Genomic DNA, 20,544 nt, shown 5'->3' with positions numbered 1-20,544 from the left:
CACTTGAGGTTATAAGTCCTTCTTGCTTTGATATTAATCTGTTAAACATAGATATGTATGTATATTTGTGACAGATGTAGCTAATATGATTATTTGCGAAGGATCCTGGGAATATCCTTGAGGGTTTTTACATCACCAAAAACCCATGCATTAATCCCTATAGTAGAATTGGCAACTCCACTGGGACTACACTTATTTCCGGGATTTTCCCAGAAAGTTCCTAGATCTCTCTTTCTTCCATGCCTCCTTGTACTTCTTCATTCCATTTCTGACCACTCAAGACTATGCAACACCCTTCTCTCAATGATCAACCATAGATTTGATCCCAACAACCTATTTTTTGAGCCTTTTTCCTCACTAACATTGTCTGCTAGTGTAAATAGTGCTTTACAAAGCATTGTGGCCTCACAAACAATGTGTTAATGCTGAAAGTAACTCTCTGTAGCCTCTAGTACAAAGCGTTAGTAAACCATATATTTATAAACAGGCTACTCTGTGACCTCATGGGTTGCGAAATATGCTTGTAGACTGATCAGGGATCTGCAACTGTGCTTGTTTGATTGATATGTGTTCTGAACAATTTTTTTTTAAGAAAATAGCTTTACTTCTTAAAGATTTTGTTTTCATTAAAGAAAAAATACAAAAAAAATTACTGAATAGGGTGCATGGTGTATATATTAATGTATAAAGGACTCTCCCTTTGTAAAAGTATCATATTTATCAAAAGTGAAAATTTATAAGCATTGTTTTGCATGATTTTAGTTAGAGTCCCAGATAACTTCATACATCAACACCCCTACCAAAGACTTTAATGAGGTACATTTAAAATATACCTAATAAAATCAATCTACAAATTTTTTTAGAGTAACCACACATTAGTGTAGGCTAGGATCTTGGGATATGCAGTGTGAGTTAACTACCCGAGATCATACATCGAAACTAGTGTCATTAAAGAGATAAATCCTTATACACTCATATTATCTGGAACTACTCTAGTAAAAGTGGAGCTAAATAAGAGACAACTTTGGACTATAAGTGAAGGTAGCCTGCCTTTTCTTACATCTCCTTTGGATATTCCTTGTATCAAGGATTCCTTCGGGGATATCGGAGCTGAGTCAGTGACTGAGGTATCCTACCCACAAAGTGTAATGTCTGTGACTATGCTGCCCGTGTTAGTGTCTGTGATTTAAGGTATCCTTAGTGGCCATACTTTTAGGTATGAACACAAGGTGACTGTGGTGGGCTACTCTGGTACCTAAAACAAACTAACCTACTCTCTCATTGGTTTTTAGGAGGGCTATCGTCTTCACAAGTGTACTTGGCCCCTTAATCTGAGGTTCGAGTGAAGCTCAAGAGTAATCGTAACTGTACATTAGGCCAACTCTCTCTATTTTTCATTGTGATACTGGGTTTCATCTCCAATGATTGGTGCTTATCATACGGGGTCATTTCCCTCTACTTGTTGATTGATTTCCTTGGTGCATTTTTTATTTTTTAAGTGCTATATTGTTATCACTGAGACTTTAACAAATATCACTATAAAATCCATTGATAAAATTTATCGGTCAACGTGGATACATCTGGTGCTTGTGATCAATCTAGACAGATATTAGGTCTTCCCCCACTCATTATGGAGGATCCACAGAGCCCCAGTGAACCAAATTCCCCATCTTCAGGCAATCAGTCTCCGAGATCTAACACAAAATCAGTTTGGACATCCCATGATTCAAGCTTACTAAAATATTTCTTTACTGAAGTTTTCATTCCTCCATACAATCCTTCGATCACGAATCCGTTGGGACCACTCTTGATTCCTGTTGCATTTGTACCTCCTATGTCTTTTGTTGGACCTGCACCACCCATCCCATCGATGACTAACGGGTCGTGGGCTTTTGTGGACACTTTTGGTCCACCACCACCTCCCTAGTCGCCAGTCAGTACCACACCTCTAATGGAAAACCCTACTATCCTGGTTGTCTGAGGTTCAAGCCCTATCATGACACCCACCATGAGTGGAATCTAGTACATTCTAGGTTCTGCCCCTTTTGTGTCAGCCCCTAGACCTTCGACAAGTGCTACATATAACGCTCCTTATAATGCTCAATATAGCACAGTTAGCAAGGGTACCATCAACCCCCCAATGGTTGACATTCATTCTTTAGTTCTAACCCCCAGGTTCATATGTCTAGGGGCGCAATTACCAATATGCATATATCGATCGAGAACGTGACAATTCCTCCTCCATTTACAAGACTACGGGGAAATTCATTGATCTACATGAACCATCGTTATGTTAGTCAAGGACCTATAGTTAATTATGTGGCATGTGGGAACCCTCAACAAGGTCCCAATCAATCCATATGGGCACCCTACTCTCAACCTGAAATGATTCAAAGGGGCATCCCTTATCCTGGGGGCACTTCCAACCCCCAGTCTAAAAACCATTATATAAACCCACAGCACGTGACTGTATCCCAAGGAAATTACTATTCCACACAAACTGTGTATAATATTGGGAACAACACGATGGGAGGACTGCAAGGATCCTCAAGTCATATGCCATCACCTTCTCTAATTCGGGGGCATCAAACACCTTGAATTTCTTGGGAACGCTTGATATCCTTGACTTGTACAAACTCGCAAATGACCCCATCTACCACAACTTACTTTGGTCACCAATCCCGCATAAAATCCTGACCGACATCCCGAAGGTCAAAGGGAAAGAAGGGGAAGATCCGAGAGCATACATCACCACCTATCATTTATGGTGTGTTTCTAACTCCATGGTTGATCTAAAATGGATACCAAATCAAGAAGAAAAGGTATTACAGACTCATGTGCAAGAATTACTATATTATTTAGTGAAATAGATTGAAAAGATTGCAAATAATACAAACATTTAACAATTGGAAAACATAACCATTCAACATATCAACATAGTCAAATTAATGGAGGAGTTCGCCAGACCCCCTAGCTATGTCTCTTGGTCCAGCTTTTAGTGTTAACCTCTGTATTATGTCTTCAAGGGTAGAATTTATAGGTGTGATCTCAAACACAGCCATAACACAACAACAGTGATATTACACAGGGATTTCACTTGAAAACATCGAGTCTAAAGAGTGCACAAACTCTATCTCTTAGTTCCTTTGATCAACTATTTGTAGTTGTATGTTTCTCTGAATCTCTGTCTCCCCTCTGTCTCCAAACTCCAACTTGTCTATTCTATTATGGGATGGATTTTTAAGCTTATCAACGCTATCTGTTCACCTCCATTTTCGGCTCTCTAGCTCTCGGCCACTGTCCCTTCCTCTCCCTACTGAGAGTTAAACAATCATAATAATAACGCTCAAGGCATTGATGCCACTTGTTTACAAACAGCAAGGGCCACTAGCACGAGTGAAATCCCTAGGAATAAAATTCTCTGTTTACACAGAGAAATACACATGAAATACTCTAAAATAGTGGAAAATCCAACTGAAATGCCAAAGCAGGACTTCAAATGATATAAAGTCCACCCTATAATCCTCTTGGATCCACCTTTTATTGCTATCAGAAGCCCACCATTGATCTGCCTTCAATCCGATGGTTCATATCCAACTCGAAACATCAAGTAGCCTGCTCGATCTCCCAATCTGACGGCTGACAGCCATTTTTGGTGGCCTATGTGCACAGAGATTAGCCACCCAAAAAAGTAGTTTTCTCTCTCCTACGATGTGCCTTCCCACTGAAAAGTTTTTGGACCACCAAAAGTTGGTTTTATGCATCGATCAAGTGAGGATACAGTTCCCTTGCTTGTCCAATTTCTATCCATCATGCCTTGCTTTGATTTGAACCTTTGAGTCCCACTCTCAGGTACTCAACATCCCCTTGAGGCGTAGTTCTTACCTTCCTATCTAGAACTATGTCCTCCTATAACTCATTGAGATACTCAAGCAACAAATCCCCAATAGGAGGCAACTGCCATTGCTCTTTAGGATCTTCAATCAATGAAGTCATACAATCTCAAGTTTTCTGCATTAATGACTGAATAAATCTGCATATAAGCTAGAAAATCAAGGCGAAAAGCATTTTCAACAATTTCATCAAGTATCTTGAAAGGTCCATACCTTATTGGTTTTAGCTTCTTACCTTCACCTTACATTTTGTCTTTGCTGATGTACACCCAAACTTGATCACCAACTTGAAAACTATTCTCAACTTGATGCTTGTCATGTCTTGCCTTGTACTTGGCTTGACTTCTTTCCAGTTGTTCCTATACTACCTGGTGAATTTCCTAGATTTGTTTAATGAACTTGGTTGCTTTGTCTACGTCACTGTGTCTATCATTTGCTATGTCCTTACCAAAGACAAAATCCAAGGGAGACTTTGGTATAAAACCAAAAGAAGTCTCAAAAGGAGATCTCTGAGTAGAAGAGTGCTTAACACGGTTGTAAGCATGTTGCACATAACACAAATGTCATCCCAAAGCTTGGGATGCTTGCTGTAATAGCCTCTAAGAAACTGGATCATTGTCCTGTTGACCACTTCTATCTGACCATCTATTTGTGGATGAAATGGTGTGATCTTCTTCAACCCGGTGTCCATCAACTCCCATAGATTTGACCAAAACTTCCCAACAAATCGAGAATCTCGATCAGATACAATAGAAGTGGCTAACCCAAAATGAACCCATACATTCTAAAAGAACAACTTTGTTGTTTGTTCAGTTGTAACCTACTTGTTACATGGCATCAAAATACAAATTTTACTAAACCTATCCACAACAATAGACAAATAATCATGACCTTTCCTAGATTTTGGAAATCCCCCAACAAAATCCATGGAAACACTTTCCCAAGGATGAGAAGGAATTGGAAGTGGAGTGTACAAGCCTAATTTCCGATTATTGGGCTTCATTGTAGCACACATAGTAGACCCTTTTATATATCTAGAGAGTATCTCATGCATTCTCAGACAATAACAAAACCTTTGCAATTGTGCAACTATTTTACTTACACCAAAATGATCTCATATGAGAAAAGTATGTGCTTCTAGGATTATGTTAACTCTTTCAGTTTGTGGAATGCATAACTTTCCCAAATGATATAAGAGTTGGTCCTTTACATAATAATCCAATTCTACTACTTGCTTGCCATGACTTAAATTTGCATATACATCTTTAAAATCTACATCTTGAGCATATTGTTCAATGTAACTTTCATGCATTACTGAGTTATGCTTAAGTATAGTAGATGCAATTATGATTGGTCTTGATAACATGTTTGTAGCCTTATTGTGTATGCCCTTCTTATATCTGATGACAAGATGAAATTGTTGTAGAAAACCCATCCACCTATAATGTCTTGATTGCTGCAATTTAGTTTGTGAGTGCAAATATTGAAGTGGTTCATGATATGTATATATGATTATTTCTTTACCTATTAGGTAATGTTTCCACCTTTTCACACTTTGTACTAATGCATACAATTCTTTATCATATGTGGAATAATTAACTACTGTAGAAGTAAATGTCTCATAATGATAGCATATGGGCTTTCCGTGTTGCATCAACATTGGTCCCATGTCATAGTCACTGGCATCTGTCTCAATCTCAAATGGATGTTGAATATCTGGAAGTAGTCAAATCTCCCCTCCCAGAATATCTATTAGCAGATTGGTTCTGCAAGTTCGTACTCTCCCAAATCACTAAATATGTTGCCTTAGGTGGTGTGGTCATGGAATACCAATCCATTTGTCATGCCCAACACTTAGATTTTATATATTTGTAGTTTGGCACTTTATACAACAGCATTCCCAAGAACCATCACAACTCTAATGCTCTTGCTAGCACTGCGATAAACTCTATGCAGTCTACACAAAAACCCAGCGGTAAGAACAAGAAGAATAAGAAAAAGACCACTCCTTCCAAAGGGCAATCAATAAAGCAGTACAACCCAAAGCAGAAGGTTGTTGTGCCTTCTGACAATGGAAAGGATAAACCTACCTGATTCCCTTGCAAAATGTGTGCGGAAGATCACATGACATATCATTGTCTACATGTTCAGGAATGCACAGATTACATCGCTAAAAAGGGCATCAATAGGACCCCTGCAGTCCTAAATAATCGTTTCCCTGCTCAGCAGCAGTAGCACCTAGTTGCAAGCCAACCCCAAGCCCCCCAAGGGAGCAACGACGATTCACACCATCCTTTAGTTCATGAAGGACTATCTGTTAGTGCCTAAATGTACCTAAGGCTGAAGGAAGGCAGGTCTAGGGTAACATCAAACCAAGCTTAACCTGGTAGCTAGCCCTACCAAGTCGGGAGAGGGCTCTCTCCTTGTCAATCTCAGTTGAGATGACTGAAATGAATATGGATTTTAGGCTAGGTATAGTATTTCTAGGGGTTTTTTGGATTTGTTTGGGTCAAAACAACAAGATAAAGGATGATTTGGATTATGGCATCAATGTCAGTTTCTGCTGGCAAACTTGGGGCAAATTAAGTGCCATGTTCAGTCAAGTGAAGATTGTAAATGTGAGAAGTCTAAGGGAGAAAGCCCACTGCCCTGTAGGCATCAAACAAGGGATGGATCTGCAACAACAACTTTAGATGAGAGATAATAACAAGGTTGCTCAACACAACATCTAACAACGGATGAATTCTGCTAGAACTACCATTACAACTAACAACAAAATCATCATGAAAGGAGCATCATTATGGATGAATTCCTAACATATCACTTAGATAATTTTGAAACAAAGGAGAAAAACATAATGTGTAAATGAATTATAGGAGAAAAAACATACTGAACATTTAAGCATCGTGATGAAACCCAGGCCTAAATGGAAAAAACGGCTTTATTATGATATTCAATAAAACCTTACACAGTCCAAATGCTTCTTTTTTTCCAAAATCCAACATATGCACTATGAAATTCATAAAATTTATACATTTTCTCATCCCTGTACTGAGGGAATTGATCTCAACCATTTTCTTCAAAATAGAATTAGTTAGATTAAATTTGCACCAAATTTCTGAAAATAGGTGTTGATGATGAACTCGTATCTCCTATACCATAGAACCTGTTACAAAACTGAAAGAGTTTTTTGTAGACAAGGTCATGTGGGAGAAACACCTCTCTCAAAATTGGGAAATTCATTTCCAGTTGCTTGTAATCTATGCCACAAAACCATCTTTAAAACAAAAAATCATTAAAAAATTAAATATGTGAAAATGAGTTGTAAAGAACTAGTCACATATCCCAATTCATGACACCTGTGAATAAATTGAAAGAGATGTTTTTTATATGGCTCATGGTTAACAACAAACTCCTTGGGTTTTGCAAAAATTACTTTCCATCTTTTGTAAAATGGCACCGCACTAAAATGACTAAAACAGTAAAATAAATGAAACATTTGCTTTGTTTTAATGCAGGCTCCAAATATCACTACATATCTCCCACATAGTAGCACCTGTGTATAAAATGAAGGATGTTTTGGTTATTTGGTATGTGATGGACAAAAACCTCTTTCACTTTTTTAAAATTCCTGTCCAAATTGATTTTGTAGTAAACTTGTCTCTATGTGTAGGAACTGACCTCAAAACATGCATAACCAAGAACCAATCATTCATTTCGATCATATATTATGACCCAAAAACTAGTTACAGGAGTGTGATATATCGTTGGAAAGATTTTTCTAAGATGCTCCTGATGAACACATTTTTGACATGTTTTGTCCTAAATATCATGTGCAAAACATCTAACCAAACCAAACCTAGTAAGAGCTCATGTTGATCCCTGGTGACAGGCTACGAAGACTGGAACTAACATCGGCCTTATTGGGGATGGCAGCTCCTTGGAGGTGTCAAGAACACTGTAGACCAAGTGCCTCATCCATTAGGAAATATGGTCAAACAACTGCAAACCCAAAACAACTCATACCAATCCAAAAACGTATACATACTGCAACCTGTACATTAGGAAACTAAAACAAATGCCGAAAACTGAAATGTTGCTTTGGGAAACTTATTTATGTACAACCCTACCCTACTTTGCAGCAAAATCAATAGATCAAGTAATGCTATAATGCCAGACCAACCAATCAAGCAACTGTGACAATGATGCTATTGTTTGATAGTGTTTGAACCAGAACATAGTTGGAAATACTACCAGAAATATATACCCAAAGTGCCTCTGGCTCTGTAAAAGGCAACCTGGTTTTTCTTTCAACGTAAAATATACTCCATATATGTTGCTATAGGATCATAGAAACTAGATTCTATTTGCTACCCCAACTCATTAACATTTTCTCTTGGCTGGAGATTTTCATATCCTTGCTGTAAAATATAACATCCTTCCATCCAACCATCTAAGTGCAGCCTTATCTTTTCTTCTTTAGGAGGAGGGAGAATTTCCAAGAACTGTTTAGGGTCTTGGAATTCATGTGATTTAATTTGAATATCCAATAATTTAATTTCATTTTCCAATATTTCAACCACTAAGCAAAGAAAACAATATTGATTCTCAGGTGTGAGTCAGCTGGATTTCAAGCTAAGAAATAATGCTGTTAAAAAATATCTGATTAATCTGAAATTTTTCTATCTCATCCCTTAAAATCAATAGTAGTTCACTAGATAATGGATTTTCCACATACCTTGTCATTGGTGATTACCATCAATGTTTTGAAAACTGGATTCTTTGGCAGTGAAGTCGAAGCTTAGGATCTTGAACATTAGATTCATCAAGTAGATGATTTTAGCCTTACATATGTGCCTGATCCCTGCCAACCATTAGCAACCAGATTTGAAATTTGAATGATCTTTCCCGGAGAATATCTATCACCTCTTCCCCAGTATGGTCACCACTATGTTAGTGCCTAAATCTACCTCAGGTTGAAGGAAGGCAGGTCTAGGGTACTATCAAACCACGCTTAACCTGGTAGCTAGCCCCACCAAGTCACGAGAGGGCTCTCTCCTTGTCAATCTCAATTAGAATATGGAAACTAGGGCTTGAGATGACTAAAATTTAATGCTAATTTTAGGCTAGGTATATTTGTTCAGAGGATTTTGGTTGATTTTAATGGTTGGTTGCTGGATCAAATGAGGAAAGCAGCTTTGGGTCCAGGAAATCAACTCAGATTTGTAGAGGTTTTTGTAGGACGAGGTAGGCAAGTGTTTTAGCACATTGAATTGGATGTGATGGTGAGTCTAAATATTGGTGAGGAGTTGGAGAGGGCATGCAAGGTTCATGAGTCCTCTTCAAATAGTAGAAAACATTAAAAACTAAATGTATCCTCTAGGCAGAGCATTGAATATCAATGGATTCTACCTAATTCTCTTGATTCACTTAGTTATGAAGAAAGAAGTAGATGCTGGAACATATACACATAAGAGAAAATAAATGACAGAGAAAAAGACAATGCCAAGACACATTACCACAAGAATCCCACAAAATGCTTCAAAACCCTGGTTCATTTCCTTGCTAAACTGCAGAAGTGATTTACAATAGTGCTCAATGCATCCATGTAATATACCTAGGGGGGATAATATGAGGTACAAAGGGAGGTACCCAAGGGAATAATGTAATAATGGGATGGGCCATAGCAATAAATAAGGTGGTTAACCTGTATCATGTAAGGGACCACAAGTAGTTAGTAATAATGTAATAGGCCCATGGTATTAAATAGATCATATTGAGGGAACCATGGTAATGACCCATGGTACTGTATGTATGAGGCCTATATAGAGGCTAGAGACTCCACATTGAGAGATGTTGAGCATTATTGTATGAACAGTCATATGGCTTGTGGAGTGTTCTCCTTCCTTAAAGAGTGAATGTATGGTGTTGCCATACCTTAAGGGTTTTGATCAATAAAGTGAATAATTTATATCTTTTTCTATCTATTATTTCTTGGGTTTATTTCTTTTATATTATATTTTCATATCATATATATAACAAGTGGTATTAGAGCACTTTCTTGGGCAAAGAGAAGAATTTTTTTTTTTTTGCAGGAATTTTTTGGGCGGCGAGTTTGCAAATCAAATCTATATGTTTTGGTGCAAAATTTGCAGAATCTAATTACAAATCTGAGTTTCTAATGAAAAAATACTCAATTTCAAAAAAAAAGTCGAATCGGAGTCCAGATGAAAAAGATCTCGCTGATTTAAAAATTAGTGTTGTAGACATTTTTTCAAGGTAGCGAGTTTGCAAATCAGATTTGTACGTTTTTATGCAAAATATGAAAAATCTAATTGCAGATATATATTTTTTGTGAAAAAATACCCAATTTTAAAAAAGAAAAAATCTGTCGAATCGGAGTCCGAATGAGGGAGATATTGCGGATTTAAAAATCAGTTGGGTTGCAAACATTTTCAAGGTGGCGAGTTTGCGGAGCATATCTGTATGTTTGGTGCAAAATATACAAAATATAATTGCATATCTATATCTTTTGTGAAAAAACACCAGAGTTTAAAAAAAAAGTCAGTCAAATCGGAGTCCGGATGAGGAAGATATTGCTGATTTAAAATCAGCTATTTTTTCAGAAATTTTTGTGATGGCAGGATAGTTGCAGTGTGAATCAGAAATTCCAATGCCTAGATCAGGATTTATATCACATGGGAAGATGCAGAATGGTTGTTCCATTTCTGAAAACATGTCATAATAGGGATTCTGAGCAATATTGACAGAATTGTGGCCATTTCAAATTTTCACCAGGTAAGTGAATTTTTTTTTCAAAACCCTCTTCATAGTGGTTCTATGATTTACAGTAAAAGATAATGGTCCTACTATTGAAGAATACATAAAACAAAAAAAGTCAGTATTTGCAAAAGATTGGAAGGATTTAGTGAGGCTTGGTTTCACAGATGACGCTGCCAAATGGTGGTTCTCACTTGACAACAAGCAGTTGCCCAAACTTTCAGATGCAGAATTTGAAAGAGTCCTTTTAGACAAATGGTCTCGGGCTAGAAAAAAGGAGAATGAGACACGTAAGGGGTTATTTTATACAGGTGACTCCTTATTTTAGGTTCATGGATTGATTCAGATGGAGAAGATGATTGTGTTTATAAATCCTAGCTGCAAGCATAATTTTATCAATGTTAATTTGGCAAAAAAATTGCAAGTTCTAGCAAAACACATTGAAAACACATAGCTTGATGATGAGGATGTTCAAGTTTATAAGGATTTGAAGCTTTTTATGGATAAGTATGCATTACATGGTGAGTTTTATACTTCAGATATGGATAACATGGATTTTGTTCTGGGATATCCTTGGATGGAATCCATGGGTACTATCAATATTAATGTGCAGAAGACATTCCTGAAGCTCTGGTATAAAAAAGAAGAAAATTGCATTACAAGATATTTCCATCAATAAACAGGTAGAGTCCAAGGAGGAAGAAGCAGAAGATGTTCCAAGGACTGACGTATCAGATGATGAGCCTTTGATGATCGACAATCAAACACAAACAAAGGTTGAAACAAAAAAGGTTACAGGTACTGATACATCAGATGTGGACTTAGTAGTTGAAGTAGTATTGGAAGATAAGACACCACAACATGCACCAGATAATAGTCAGGCTCCAGTAAGGGGTTAATTAAAGAAAAATACTTCGTGGGTTAAAACTTCAACATATCATCACCCACATCACCCCGCAAGAAAATAACCAACAAGATGGCAACCAATTAGACACAAGGACACCAAAACCCACATGGTAGATAGAGAAGACCGATGATCCACCTACTACACATCAACACAGAAGAGCCACCAGGGTAAACTTCCATCTCAAGCGAGCAAAGCACCAACTGGATTAAGGGTTCACCTATCTCTTGGATGGCTAGATGCACGTGCATGGTACCAGTGGACTACTCTTTTGAGTAGATCTTATTATTTGTGTTCTTCCCATGTTTCGGTGATGAAACATGTTAAGGGGGGTGGAATCTAATATACCTAGGGGGGATAATATGGGGTACAAAGGGAGGTACCCAAGGGAATAATGTAATAATGGGATGGGCCATAGTAATAAATAAGGTGGTTAACCCGTATCATGTAAGGGACCACAAGTAGTTAGTAATAATGTAATGGGCCCATGGTATTAGATAGATGGTATTCAGGGAACCATGGTAATGAGCCATGGTATTGTATGTATGAGGCCTATATAGAGGCTAGAGACTCCACATTGAGAGATATCAAGCATTATTGTATGAATAGGCATATGGCTTGTGGAGTGTTCTCCTTCCTTAAGAATTGGATGTATGGTGTTGCCCGAAAACACCTAATTGGAAGTAAAAGAAGAGGCTCTGCGAGAAAAATAGCGAACGAACAGCTAAGGTTCCAGGTTTCTGAGCTCCATGGAGGCGCAGAAAGAGCAGAGCTCCACTCCCTCCTACAAGAAAATTGTAGCCAGTCACGGAAAGAAACCTTTAGAGCCTGTCAGAGGGACCACTGAAGAAAGGAAAAAGAATCTGGAAGAGGATCAAGAGTTTACGAAACCAAGAGAGTTCAGTAGCATGAAAGACAATGAGGAAGGAGACAAAAGACAGGGAGCAGAAAACAAGGCAAAGAAGGGGCCATACAAGCCTAACACTGTCCTCACTCCTAAAGTAGTTATAAATGATCCTACGCTGCAGGCACATAGGGACCACATGTAGACCTATGCTATCATTTGTAAATTCATGGGATTATAGCCCACTGAGAAGGCATTACAAATGTGCATCAAATACCATTGGAAACCGAAAGGAAGCATAGACCTACACTTTGGTTCAAAGGGATTCTTCACGGTGGTCTTCACTAATATTGAAGACAAAGACAGAGTGTTCGAAAGAGGACTCTATTTCTATGCAGCAGCAGGCCTCTACATGCGGCCATAGATGATGAAATTTGTCCCAGAGCAGGAAACTTTTACTTCAGTCCTGGTTTGGGTAAGACTCTACTCCTTACCTCTTGATTACTGGCAAACACAATCATTAGCGGCCATAGGCAATAAACTAGGGCATTTTTTTAAAGCCTCTCAGGCCCCCAGAAAAGGAAAAGATACTTCCTTCGCAAGAATATGTGTATAGATAGACTTATCGAGAGCCCTAATAGATGAGGTTATCTTGGAAGTTTTTGATGAAGAATGGGTGCAAATAGTATATTATGAACATATACCTTTCATATGTCATAGATGCCATGAGCATGGACACCTATTTAGACACTACCCCCTCAACAAGACAGAGAACAGAGGAAAAAAAACAACAATGAAAGACACTGAGATCTTTCACAAAGTGGGTCATAGAGGAAAAGGGGGAAAAAGGGGACCGAAGAACCAAAAAAAAAAGGGCAGCAGGCCAGTCTAAATAGGTTTCAAGTTCTCGAAGAAGAGGAAGAAATAACAAAAGAAGATCAAGTAATGGACGGTAGCACAGAGGAGAAGGAGAAAGAAGAAGAAAGGGAAATGGCACAAGGTGTTTTGAAATAGAAGGAAACCATGATAGGTGATGGGGAACTTGAGATGGATCACGAAATGACTCAGAGTGAGATGGAAACATAGGATAATGAACTGGAAGATATTCTTGAAAGAGAAAATCTAGATCTGGAAGGATTCTTGAAACAGGGCACCATTGGAGGGGTAGACTCAGTACCTCAAGAAGAGTTCAATCGAGTACAACAACTGTATCTATGGAAAAATCAAGCGAGAGAAAAAGCAAGGCAAAACATCAATGAAAGGCAGGGCAGCAAGGGAGTGAAAAATATGAAAATCACACTAGGATTAGCTCCTAGAAACCCAGGAAAGAAACAAGGCAGGAAACAGTAGAATGAGCTACTAATGGAATGTGGAAAGCTAATGATAGATTTAGGTAAGATAAAAGATCTATCCAGTTACTCTTTCACAAATATTTAATAATGAAGTTCACAACCTGGAATATTAGAGGCTTAGGAAGCAGGAGAAAATAGAGAATATCTAGCAATAGAATGAAACAAGAAGCTCGAGATATGATCTTTATCCAGGAAACTAAATGTTCCATTCAAAAAATCAAAGAAATTCATAGTAAATGGCTCAATAGATTTGAGTTTCTAGAAGTTAAAGTAGATAACAGAGTAGGTGGCATTCTCACTCTTTGGAATCCCAAAAATATTGGTATAATAGATGCTGAGGCAACTAGGAATTACTTATCTGTGATTATTTAGCCTGTAGGAGATAGCGAGATTTATCTGGTCACGAATGTTTATGGCCCACAAGGAATGGATGACAAACTCAGATTTCTAGATTCTCTTATATATTTAAGAGACATGCATGTAGGAATTCCATGGATCATGGGTGGGGACTTCAACATGATCAAATCATTGACGGAAAAGAAAGGGGGAACAAGAACTTTAAGTAAAGATTCTATAGCTTTCCAAACTTTCATAGATAATATGAAGCTAGTTGACATAGAAATGAATAATGGCCTCTTTACTTAGAACAAAAAGAGAGAAGGGGAGTCTCAGGTAGCTTCTAAATTAGACATATTCATTATTTCAGAGGACCTCATGCTCACAAACAAGGAAATGATAGTGAGAATTCTCCCCTTTGGAGGCTCAAACCATTGGCCTGTACAAATGGAAGTACAAGATACTGGAACCCCCAAGAATAGACCTTTTAGATTTGAGAATGTATGTCTTACACACCAAGATTTTATCAGCAACATCGCAAGATGGTGGAAAGAAGATCTCAATATTTAGGGAACAAGAATGTTTCTGCTTCACAAAAGACTAAAATACATCAAGCTCAAACTCAAAGACTAGAACAAGAATGAATTTGGTAACATTTTTGCATTGAAAAAAGAGGTTGAAGGTAAAATGCAGAACCTCAATCAAACTCTTACCACAGAAGGTTTTGATAGAGGAAGAAATGAGCAAGTCACCAAACTACATCAATATTGGGAGAACTTATGTAACCAAGACGAAATATACTGGAGACAAAAATCTAGAGTGCAATCGCTAAAAGAAGGGGAACAAAACACCAGTTTTTTCCACAGATCCACCATGGAAAACAGATCCCACAATAGGATCTCTTCAATCAAGGACGAAGAAGGTCATTTTCATAATTCCCATGAAGAGATTGAAACTGTGTTAGTACAGGACTTTCAAGGCATAGCAAAGGAAACCATTGCAGATAGAGATCATTTTATCTGAGACTTAACTAGGCATATACCTAGATTAGTTTCCAGAGAGGACAATTTCAATCTTAACAAGCCAGTGACTGAAGAGGAGGTAAGTGGGGCAGTTAAGGAGATAAAGAATGGAAAAGCACTAGGCCTGGAGAATTGTTAAACAAGATATTGTGCAAGTAGTGGAGGATTCTAGATTGGATAAAACCATTCTGAAGGCACTCAATACTTCTTTCATTTCCTTGATCTCCAAACAAGATAATGCTCTGACTCCAGATAGATTCAGACCTATAGCTTTCTGCAATGTGGTGTATAAAATAATATCCAAAGTGGTTGCCAATAGAATAAAACCCCTTCTTCCTACTCTCGTTTCTGTGGCGCGGTCAGGATATGTGGAGGGTAGAAAAATTCTCAACAACATCATCCAAGTGCATGAATTGGTTCATTCATTGTTAAGCCATAGGAAGGTGGGAATGATCATGCAATTTGACCTAGACAAAGCGTATGATAAACTGAATTGGACCTATATTAGGAAGGCCCTTCTAGCCTTTGGTTTCGATCATAATTGGGTGAAGTGGGTCGTGGCTTTGGTCACTTCCTCTAGCTCTTCAATTTTGGTCAATGGCTCTCCTTCCAAGACCTTTTCGCCTTCAATAGGTCTTAGACAGAGAGATCCACTCTCTCCCTTTCTCTTTATCCTCATGATGGAAGGACTTGGGCGATCCATTAAGCATGCTAAAGAAAGGGGTAATATCAAGGGTATCCAGCTTTCTGAAACTGCTAAAGCCTTGACCCATCAACAATTTGTTGATGACACTATGCTACAGGGTATCCACACGGTAAAATAAGCTCTTTCTTATAAACAAATCCCGTGAGACTTTTCTCTAGCCACAGGTATGGAGGTTATTTTTCCAAATCTAGGATTTTTTTCCTTAATACTAATATTGCTATTCAGAGAAATATCTTTAAAAATTTACGTTTTCAAAGGGAGGTCCTTCCATCCAAGTACCTGGGATTCCCTCTAACTAATAAACCCCTACACAAAAGCATCTGGGAGCCGCTCATTAATAAGATGCATGAAAATATAAAACAATGGACTATCAGGTCTTTAAATTTGGCGGGTCGGTTGGTGCTTACAAAAGCAGTTTTGCAATCAATCCCCATCTTCATGCTTTCAGCTCTTCTAGCTCCAAAGGGGGTGTTACTTAAATTTAGAACCATTCAAAGAGACTTTCTTTCGGGGAAGGGGGAGGAGAGAAAGAAATGGGCCTTAGTAGCATGGGAGAAGATCTGCAAACCTAAAACCCATGGAGGTCTTGGACTGGATGATCCAGATGTTCTCAGCAAAGCTCTAGGAGCAAAATTATGGTGGCGTTGGGTGAAGGAACCAAAGGCTCAGTGGGCTAGTGTTTGGAAGGAAAAATATGCCAACTCTTGGCAAGACAATGATCACATTATGATGTCAAGTAACATAAAAGGATCCCACATCTGGAATAACGCATGGGAGAACAAAGACCTAGTGCAAAAAAACAGTTTTTGGGAGATCAGAGAAGGAGACCTGGCTTTGTTTTTGGAATATAAATGGAAACAAGAACCTACACTGTTAAGAGAGGACTTTCTGGCCCTTAAGAAAGAAACAGACACCAAAGTGCTTTTAAGGGTTAGATATTTTTGGGAACAAACCAGTACAAAAGTCAAATGGAGAACCTAGAAGACTTTAGAATTACGGCATAATAACCCCCTGAAAGCAAAAGCAGAAGCACTACTGACTATCCTAGAACAAAGGAAGATTCACGTATCAGAAGGGCATGGTCAACTCAGATGGGGAAACAACAAAGCAGGCACCTTCAATATTAAGGAGGCCAAAAAGTTAATGCTAGAGCATGACTCCAATACACCGGACAAAGTGTGGCAGAACCCGTGGAGGAAGCAAGGTTGGATGAAAATCAAAATTTTCATCTGGTTGGTGCATCATATAAAAATTCTGACTTGTGAAAATATTAGAAAGAGAGGTGTGTTGGGACCTTCTAGATGCCAGCCCTATGAAGCTCAAGAGGAGACAATGGAGCACCTTCTCAATGATTGCACCTTTACCTCTAGCTTGTGGGACGCCTTTACCACAATTTTTCAAAAGATGGACATGGATAGAGAAAGCATCATAAATACCCTAAATAACTGGAGACAAAACTTCTCTGAGCATGAGTTTCTTAGCCTTGCTTGGGTTCTCACTCTAGGCTTCATAATTTGGAAAATGTAGAAAGAAAGGAATAATAGAATTTTCAAAAATGTTAGCAACACCACCCATCTCATTCTTGTGAGGATCTTAAGACAGCTCAAAGAGACGGTGGGCCCTTTAGTGAAAAACTCCGAAAAAAAACCTCCTTCTGTAACAGAGATACAAATTATGGGTCAGCCTGGGATGCAGGGGCTTAGATTTTTGGCATCCTCCCCCTCTAGCTTTCTGAAATTCAACATTGACGGGGCCTCAAAGGGCAACCCAGGTCTTGTTGGTTGTGGAGGGGTACTACAAGATGTGAATGGATGTATTCTTTTCATCTTCTATTGTCATCTGGGAAAGGCTACAAATAACATGGATAAATTAATGGCTCTTGAATAGAGTTTAGATTTCTTGAAGCAGGAAAATATCCAGAACAGTATTATTGAAGCCGACTCTGAGTTGATCATTAACTCAGTTAAAAGAATTTGTTGTGGATTAGAGCCAGAAAATGTCTCAAGTCATTGGAGGCTAATACAAGTCTTTCAAAGGATACAAATTCACCTCCAAGATCTTTGCACAGTGAGTTTCACTCATGTTCGAAGGACGGCTAATAAACTGGCAGACATCTTAGCCAATCAAGGAGTAGTGTGTACTAAAAATAGGGTCAATCTGATAATGCGAGAGATGTCTGAGAACAGATTAAAGGACCAGTGTTGTGGTTAGGCGGAAGAGGACAATAGGATTTTCCATAACAGGACCATGGAAACAGGACCTGAATGAATTTTTGCACTTGTAAGAATGCTTTTGGCATGCAGGTTTCGGAATGGAAACAATGTACCAGAAGAGTTAGGGAGATGGCCAGAAACAGAAATTTTCATCTTCCTTTGGTCGACCACCAGATTCCAATCCTCGGTGGCAGACACAACTCCATTTTTTATGTCGGTAGTGATTTTACCACCCTTGAGGCAGTTTTTGATTTTTCGCACCGCTTTCAGGATGGAAGTGGTATTTTTCATTTTGGTACGATTCCACTCAATGCGTAACACGTGGCAGAGAGCAGGGAGGAAAAATTGCCCCTCATCGTGCAGTAAAATTCTGGGGGTTAAGGGTTTTCGATATGATTTTCAACCATTGGATTGTTAGCGATCAACCTATGGCCAAGATTGATCGTGCTAGTTGTTGGGTCCGTTTTGGGGGTTATTGTTTGAGCTGTTTGCTCGCACCTTCTGGAATCGCACGCACGCAGTGGATTTCGAGAGGAAAAGATACACGAGGGTTAAGTGAAACTTGGACCCAATATTTTTATCAATTCAAATCTATAGTTTTCATTGGGTCCGTTCTTCCGGGTAATTGGTGCGCTTGTTTGCCACCCGATTTGTTTCTCAGCCACTAGATCTTTTGACCCAGATCTAATGGCTTGAGTTGGGCTTATGCCTTTTGTATACTATCTCTTTTTTTATAATTATGTATGGAAGGATCCACTCTTGCCTCAGCAAAAAAAATAATGTATGGTGTTTCCCTACCTTAAGGTTTTTGATCAATAAAGTGAATCATTTCTATCTATTTCTATTTGTTATTTCTTGGGTTTATTTTTGTTATATTATATTTTCATATCAGGTATATAACAAGAATTTAATATACCTAGAAGGGATACTATGGAGTACAAAGGGAGGTGCCTAAGGGAATAATGTAATAATGGGATGGGCCATAGTAATAAATAAGGTGGTTAACCCGTATCATGTAAGGGACCACGAGTAGTTAGTAATAATGTAATGGGCCCATGGTATTAGATAGATGGTATTGAGGGAACCATGGTAATAACCCATGGTATTGTATGTATGAGGCCTATATAGAGGCTAGAGACTCCACATTGAGAGATGTCAAGGATTATTGTAAGAACAGGCATATGGCTTGTGGAGTGTTCTCCTTCCTTAAGGAGTGAATGTATGGTGTTGCCATACCTTAAGGGTTTTGATCAATAAAGTGAATCATTTCTACCTATTTCTATCTATTATTTCTAGGTATAATTGCATTATCTTGTATTTTTGAATCAGATCTATAACAAGTCGTATCATAGCACATTCTTGGGCAAAAGTGGAGTTTTTTTTTTTTGCAGGATTTTTTTGGGTCGGCAAGTTGCAAATCAGATCTATATTTTTTGGTGAAAATTTTTCAAAACATAATTATAGATCTAGATTTTTTGTGAAAAAATACCGGATTTCAAAAAAAAAATCGGCCGAATTGGAGTCTGTATGAAGGAGATATTGCTGATCTAAAAATCAGTGATGTTGTAGACAATTTTTCAGGGTAGCAAGTTTGCAACGTAGATCCGAACATCCCGGTGAAAAATATGTAGAATCTAATTGCAGATTTGGATTCTTTGTGAAAAAATACTTGATTAAAAAAAAACAAATCGGCCGAATCGGAGTCGGGATGAAGGAGATATCGCTGATCTAAAAATTATTGGTGTTGCAGACATTTTTTCGGGGCAGCGAGTTTGTGGTGCAGATCTGTACGTCCTAGTGAAAAATATACAGAATCTGATTATAGATCTAGAATTCTTGTGAAAAAATACCCAAACTCAAAAAAAAAATCAGTCAAATTGCAGTCCAGATGAGGGAGATATCACTGATTTAAAATCATCTCTTTTTTCAAAAAAATTGGTGACAGTGGGAGAGATGCAGCGTAGATCTGAAATTCCAGTGCCTAGATTGGGATTTCTACCACATGAGAAGATGCAGAATGGTTGTTCCATTTCCAAATACATGTCAAGGAATATTGTATGAATAGGCATATGGCTTTTGGAGTGTTATCCTTCCTTAAGGAGTGAATGTATGGTGTTGCACTACCTTAAGGGTTTTGATCAATAAAAAAACATTTTTGTCTATTTTGATCTTATTATTTCTGGGTATAATTGCATTATCTTATTTTTGAATCATATATATAACAATCCACAATAGTCCAACCTTGACAAATGACTAAGAAAATACAAGATATAGGCGTAAAACCACCTATGCTAGCTGTGATGCAGGAAAGTGTTCCCTCTACTGACAAAGGCAACCCCTCTAGCCCTAGAGTGGGTCTAGTCACAAACAAGGACAGATCAACAATAGCTTTCCTTAAATAGTCATAGTTGGAGGCCTGCCTCAACCGATGGTTGATGGAGTTCCATTGCACTGCTCTAGCTTCCGCTTCCTTCTCCTAATGAGTGAACAACCT

Source organism: Pinus tabuliformis, chromosome 6, assembly GCF_031772625.1.
Source record: "Pinus tabuliformis cultivar Carrire ecotype Pingquan chromosome 6, CPIR1, whole genome shotgun sequence".
NCBI classification, from domain to species: domain Eukaryota; kingdom Viridiplantae; phylum Streptophyta; class Pinopsida; order Pinales; family Pinaceae; genus Pinus; species Pinus tabuliformis.
This window is presented reverse-complemented; position numbering follows the sequence as displayed.